Source organism: Miscanthus floridulus, chromosome 2 (genome assembly GCF_019320115.1).
Source record: "Miscanthus floridulus cultivar M001 chromosome 2, ASM1932011v1, whole genome shotgun sequence".
Lineage (NCBI taxonomy): Eukaryota > Viridiplantae > Streptophyta > Magnoliopsida > Poales > Poaceae > Miscanthus > Miscanthus floridulus.
In genome coordinates this window covers 72,179,349-72,185,348 of record NC_089581.1, presented here as the reverse complement: position 1 = coordinate 72,185,348, position 6,000 = coordinate 72,179,349, and the positions used below count along the sequence as shown (strand labels likewise).

At 41.4% G+C, this 6,000-nt stretch overlaps 1 long non-coding RNA gene across 6 annotated transcripts; it reads left to right on the top strand.

Moving 5' to 3' along the window:
- Window positions 1-405: 405 nt before the first annotated feature.
- LOC136539107 (uncharacterized) lies at window positions 406-3,554 on the top strand. Of its 6 annotated transcripts, none has more exons than XR_010779544.1 (5): window positions 406-1,010; window positions 1,104-2,511; window positions 2,670-2,797; window positions 2,885-2,928; window positions 3,320-3,553. It is a non-coding gene; the product is annotated as an uncharacterized lncRNA (long non-coding RNA). The 6 variants fall into 6 exon arrangements; XR_010779543.1 differs by having other exon boundaries at window positions 406-727; window positions 852-1,010; window positions 2,670-2,928; window positions 3,320-3,552; XR_010779542.1 differs by having other exon boundaries at window positions 406-727; window positions 830-1,010; window positions 2,670-2,928; window positions 3,320-3,552.
- Window positions 3,555-6,000: the final 2,446 nt, after the last annotated feature.

Below are 6,000 nucleotides of genomic sequence, written 5' to 3'. Positions count from 1 at the left end.
TGTGTACTAACCTATCTCTTAATTACTTAGAGCCAAAGGTTAGTACCTAGGGTTTCATCAATTAACTAAAACCAAACTAGAGCTTTCAATTGGTCGGTAGAGGGACCTCATCTTTGGCCATGGAGGCATCAAGATGCCGCTTTTATGACCAAAAGCAATGGTGGTAGGTGGGATCAACGATGAAGAATCAATGTTGTGATAGTCTGGTGGATCCAACGATCACTACAAGAAATCGTTTAATCCATGACGGATTGTCTGTGACGGATTGAGAAACCGTCACGAAACAATGCACACCTCCAGCCATCCATCGAGCTTACCGCACTGGATATCCAGCCCAAGCCCAATACCCGCTAATGTATATAAACGATCCTCAAAACCTAACCCCCCACACCGCGCTGCGGCGCTGCCTCCCTTCTCCGCAACAGCCGCCGCCGTCCACCCCGCACCATCCCAGCTGCCTCTCCTCTGCGCACTAGTCATCGCTGTCGCCGTCGCCCAGGCCGATGCGGATTTGGCCTAGTGCAACATGCAGACTGAGGACGGCGTGTGGCGCAGGAAGAGACTAAGGGCAGCACCCGAACCAGGCCTCGCCGTGGAGGAGACTAAGGGCAGCGCCCCCACCTAGTCCTCGCTGGATCCAGACCCTGCAGCAGAGGAGCTCGGCGCGGCCGTCGAGCTCGAGGAGGAGTCCTACCCCCACATAAAGGCCAGCAGCAAGTGCTTCAAGGTACAACTTGTCACTCCACATCGAGCTGCTTAGGTGATTCATGTGTTCCCCCAAGTGGTCCTATATCCACCTTTCTGCTTCCTCACCAAATTCGTCCACTAGTGATGGCACTGGCTCCAAGCAGGTATGGTGCTAGCATGCCGGCGGTGGGGATCTGCGTGCCCAGGGTCTGATGTTCGAGGGAACCTGACCTGCATGAATCCAAGTGCCATGATGCCAATGCTGCTGGTTGTGCTCACCCAGTGTAATGGCCAGAGCTTGCAGCCGGATTCCAAAAAATCTGGTATTTCACATTCCAGGAGATACTGAATTCTTACCTTTGCTTCGACCATGTTTATTTTCCAAATTGGACTAATTTTAATTATATGCTGTGCAGACCCCTGGGATGAGCACTGAACCGATGCTTGAAGTTGATGATATATATTTTTTGTTTCAAATATGTTGTTTCTACTGCTCGCTTATCATGATTGGAGGTTCTTGTTATGTGATAGTCTTATTCATCTGTGGGCGTGAAGATCTGTTAATGTCATACACAAATTTGTGCAGGCACAAGTGAATCCTTTTAGTTCTGGCCGCTTCAGTTACAAGATCCTCTGCCTGCCTTGGTTTTTAGATTGGTAGCAGTAGTAGCAGGCTGTTGTATTCCTCTCTAATGAGAATCAGCAGCTGCTACAATTCGTTGTTGTTGTCAGTTCTCTGAAGTCTGATTAACAGCTTGACAACTAAAGACTGCAAGTTTTTATTAACTAGTGCAGCACTAGCTCGTGCTTTCTCGCTGGTAGTTTTTCTCACTGCAATTCACCAACCACAACCGCAGGAGTAGACAGACAGCAGTTACTGTTTTTCTTCAGTGGCGATAAAAGCTTTAGCAATAGTATTCTAGTATGTTCTTTTTAGTTCAGGTTTCAATAACTAGTGCAGCAGCACAGCTCAATTTTATTACGAGTTCTATTGAATAATAGTCATTGCTCTCATGGGTAAGTGCTTCATTTGTTTATCCGGTTATTACTACTTGCATGAATCCTGTACCTGAATGTTACGAGCTACAGTTCTTGTCATTTTTGTTCCAAAGGTAGCTATTTTCATTCAAATACATGGCAGTACTAGTAGCTTGGGACTAATTTGAATCTTTCTCATGTGATTTTGAATTTTGTTTCACAATGATTTGAAATTCAGTGGGAACAATATCATTTTTCTCCAATTCAATTCTATGCTGTAACAAATTAGAATGCTACCTACACAAGGTTATAACAAAACCATCTAAGTATATTTCAAACCAACCTGGATGGAACATATTGTTTTACTCATGCTTACATGAGAACAGGGAAGAGAGCTGATTGACATTGGACACTTTACATGTATAAAAAAAGAGAGGAGAACAAAAGGCCTTCAGATTTGTAATGATAGTCATAATGTGATAGCAATGGGATAGCAGATTCACTAATAGATTTACTTGTACCTGTGATGTGTGGCGTTCAAATCTGAATGTCTCTAGTTTTTTTTATTAAATTATTACCAATCAACATATGTTCAAGGTTCCTGAGTAAACTAGCTAGGACTATAGTTTAAGTTTTTCAGAGATTGTGATTGCTGTAGAGACGTTGGTCTGACTGTGATTAATTTCTGAGGCCACTCTCTTGGAAGTAGAATTAATTTTTTGTACTGTTTGTATAGTACACACATATTAATCTGCAGTTATTTTATTGATGATAATTTCTACTCTCTAGAAAGAAGGAAGTGACATTGCATAGGAAGGTCCAAGATGCAGCCTACAGAGTCGAAAGGTATGTACTGCCTCCATGATATTTTACCTCTACAGTTCAGAGCAACTGAAGCCATCAGCTATACTACTGTTGGGCAGCATAAGCAGCAATTTGGCACTGCATAGCTTAGCTCTGTTTTCTGCAGGTTTGAGCAGCAGCATTTTTATCTCATGATGCAGGGTAGTGTGGATTCACATAGGTGAAATGTCATGTTCAAGCTACAAGGTGAAACGGTGAATTAATTCTCATGTAATCTTGAACTAATGATGAGTTCCTTGCTTGTGTGATTATTCAAGCTTTATCTCTGGTCTGTAGCATTTATGTGCTGTTTTTCCTTTGCCAATTGACAACAGTAGTTGCTCCTGACCACATTGATTTGTATTTTGTTCTGCAGCTTGTTAGTTCTAGAAGCAGGACTGCAGCAGGGATAGTGTTGAGGTAATTTTTTTTCTAATGAATGGTCTGAGCGACTGAAAGAGTGCAATTAAGGTAGTCCACGATGGTTTTTTGTTAGTCCAATGATGGCAATATAATATTTAAGAAATGTGATGGACTGAATAAAACAAAGCTGCAATCTCATATCATTCATGTCATGTTTGTAGAAATGGGAAGTCTGGAATTATTTGTTAGAGGGGATACTTTTTGTCCGACCATTTTTTCTTTAACTAGTTAATTTCATTTATTTAATAGTGGAAGCTATAATGGATGATCTTTTTTGTTGCTGCTCAATAGCACAAATTTTCCCTGGTGCCATCATTCTTGTTTGTATGATTTTTGTCCCATCGGTGGTCTTGCTGCGAGCTTCACAAGTATGCCAAATATCCTGCAGGTTGTCAAGATCGTTTATTGCTGTGGATAAGTCATATGTCCACGGCTGTCTTCGCGTTCAACGCAATGCATCACGTCGAAGGATGAAGTACATGAAAGTTTATTATTTTTTCTATCATGTATATGTATTTTTTAGCCTATAGGTTTGTATATGCTGAATCCATTGTATACATCAACTCATTATTACCATTGTATACATCTATTCATTATTATATGAATAAATAAATGTCTATTGTATGATTGGTGTATCTTGTGATGAATGTTATTATATTATTGATGTGCTAAATACGTGGCAATTGGTTGTGATGTCAACATCCACGTCATTGTATAAATGATGATGTGGCTATTCAATCTATGACGGTTATATTCTATCACAAACATTGGGCTTGGGTTGGGCTAAGTGGGTCTCGGGCTGAGCTATGACGGTCTATAACCGTCATGGATTGCGTTAATCTGTGATGGTTTTCAAATACCCGTCATGCACATCAATCCATGACGCTCAATACATGACGATACCTAAAACCGTCATGGATGCTATTTTGTGACGGTTATTTAGCGATCGGTGACGGAATTGAACCGTCATGTATTAATAGGTTTCTTGTAGTGGATCGAAGACAACTAATATTGATGGGCCAGAACAAAAACTAGTAGTGATACGAAATATTTTAGTGTCGGGTTGTGGCTTAACCACACGGGACACTAGCATCTATAGGGAGGCCATAACAATGCCTAGAGAAAGAGGCGGCCACGACAATGCCTTGGAAAGAGGAAGCAACGACGCCTATAGGGAAGTCGATCGTGCACATGTATGTATACCACTATACTAGATCTGATCCTATTTCAATACCTAAACTAGTTCTACATTATTTTGTATATGTTCCTATGACTACTAATAACACAAACACATATATGGTGTAGTGGTAAGTACCTATCTTCTAAACTTTGATGAGGTCTTAGGTTTGAAACCTATTGGGGATTTTTTATTTAATTTTCTTACTTAACCATTGTGCTCCAGAACCTTAGGTATTGCACCGATTTAGTCTTTCGTTGCTATATGTACAATGTTGTTTTTGCAACGCAAGAGACTATTACATACAACAAAACATAATTTTTGCAACATAGACGTGTTATTAATTTGTATAAACTTATGTGGCTATTAATGACAAGAACACAATTATGGTGTAGTGGTTAGTAGCTTTCCTTTAGTGTTAGAGGTCTCAGGTTCGAAACCTAGTTACACATCTTTTTTTAATTTTTCCTAAAAGCATCATGCTCCCAAACCCTAGTGATTGCAATGATTTATTTTTTTCATTGCTATATGTACAACTCTTTTGCAACGCAAGCGACTATTACATACAACGAACCATATTCGTTGCAACAAAGACGCGCTTTCGCAACTATCAACTAAAGAGTTAGAATATCATCTTAGTATTGCAACACTAATAAAACTGCCCGCAACGCAAATCAAATCATGGCAACAGTGACTACTTATTACAACTGGTTCAAATTGGTTGATAGCACTTACTTATTGCAATGATCTTCACACTTAGGGCCACGGAATAATTTGCGTGGCAAAAAATCCACCTATCGCAACTGAAAGTGCAAATGGTTGGGATAACACCCGTTACTGCAACCAAATCTTGCCGTTACGACAAAAAAGCATGGCATAAGGGTTAGAAGTTAGTAGTGTAGGATAACCCAACAATGATATGGTACCTATCCTTCATACAATGAACTTGTAGTGATACATCATTGCTAGGTGGTGGTCTCAACCAGTAGTGATGGGCTCTGTCACTACCGGGTGTTTAACTTCCCACCAATTTTCTAGATCTTCGTCTTATCACCTGGCTGAAAGGATCAAGATGCCCGAGAGGGGGGTGAATTGGGCTAATTCTAAAATTCTTTGCAATAATTAATCCCTACTGTTAGCCCACTTCACCCCTTGTGCCTAGAAAGTGTTTCTATTATTCTACCGCACAAAAGTTTAGCAACCTATGTTCCAATCCTACTCTAGCATGACAATTCTATGAATGTAAAGACAAGAATTGAATTGCTCAAAGTAAATGCTTAAAGTAAAGAGAGGAGGAATGCGGTGATGTTTTGCTGAGGTATCAGAGAGTTGCCACTCCCCACTAGTCCCCGTTGGAGCACCCGTGCAAGGGTGTAGCTCCCCCTAGATCCGCGCAAGGATCAAGTGCTCTCTACGGGTTGATTCTTCGACACTCCATCGCGGTGAATCACTCACAACCTCTCACAACTTGAGTTGGGTCATCCACAAGCTCCACTGGATGATCACCAAGCTCCCAATAACCACCAAGCTGTCTAGGTGATGTCGATCACCAAGAGTAACAAGCATGAACTCTCACTTGACCACGACAAGCCTAATGAGAATGGTGGATGCACACTTTGCTACTCTTGCTTTCACTAATGATGCCTCTCTCTTGGATTCTCAAATCTCAATCACCTCACTAGGACCTTGCTCTCTTTGGCAGTCTCAAGGGTGTTTCTCAGCTGTTGAAATGAGCAAAAGTGATCCCTCAAGTGAATAGAAGAAGTATTTATACACCCTCATTCAAAATGAACCATTATGTGCCACTATGGGGTGACCAGACGCTCCGGCCAAGGTGATCGGACGCTCCGGTCAGTTCTCCCCGCCACTGAGCAGTTAAGTTATGACTGGAC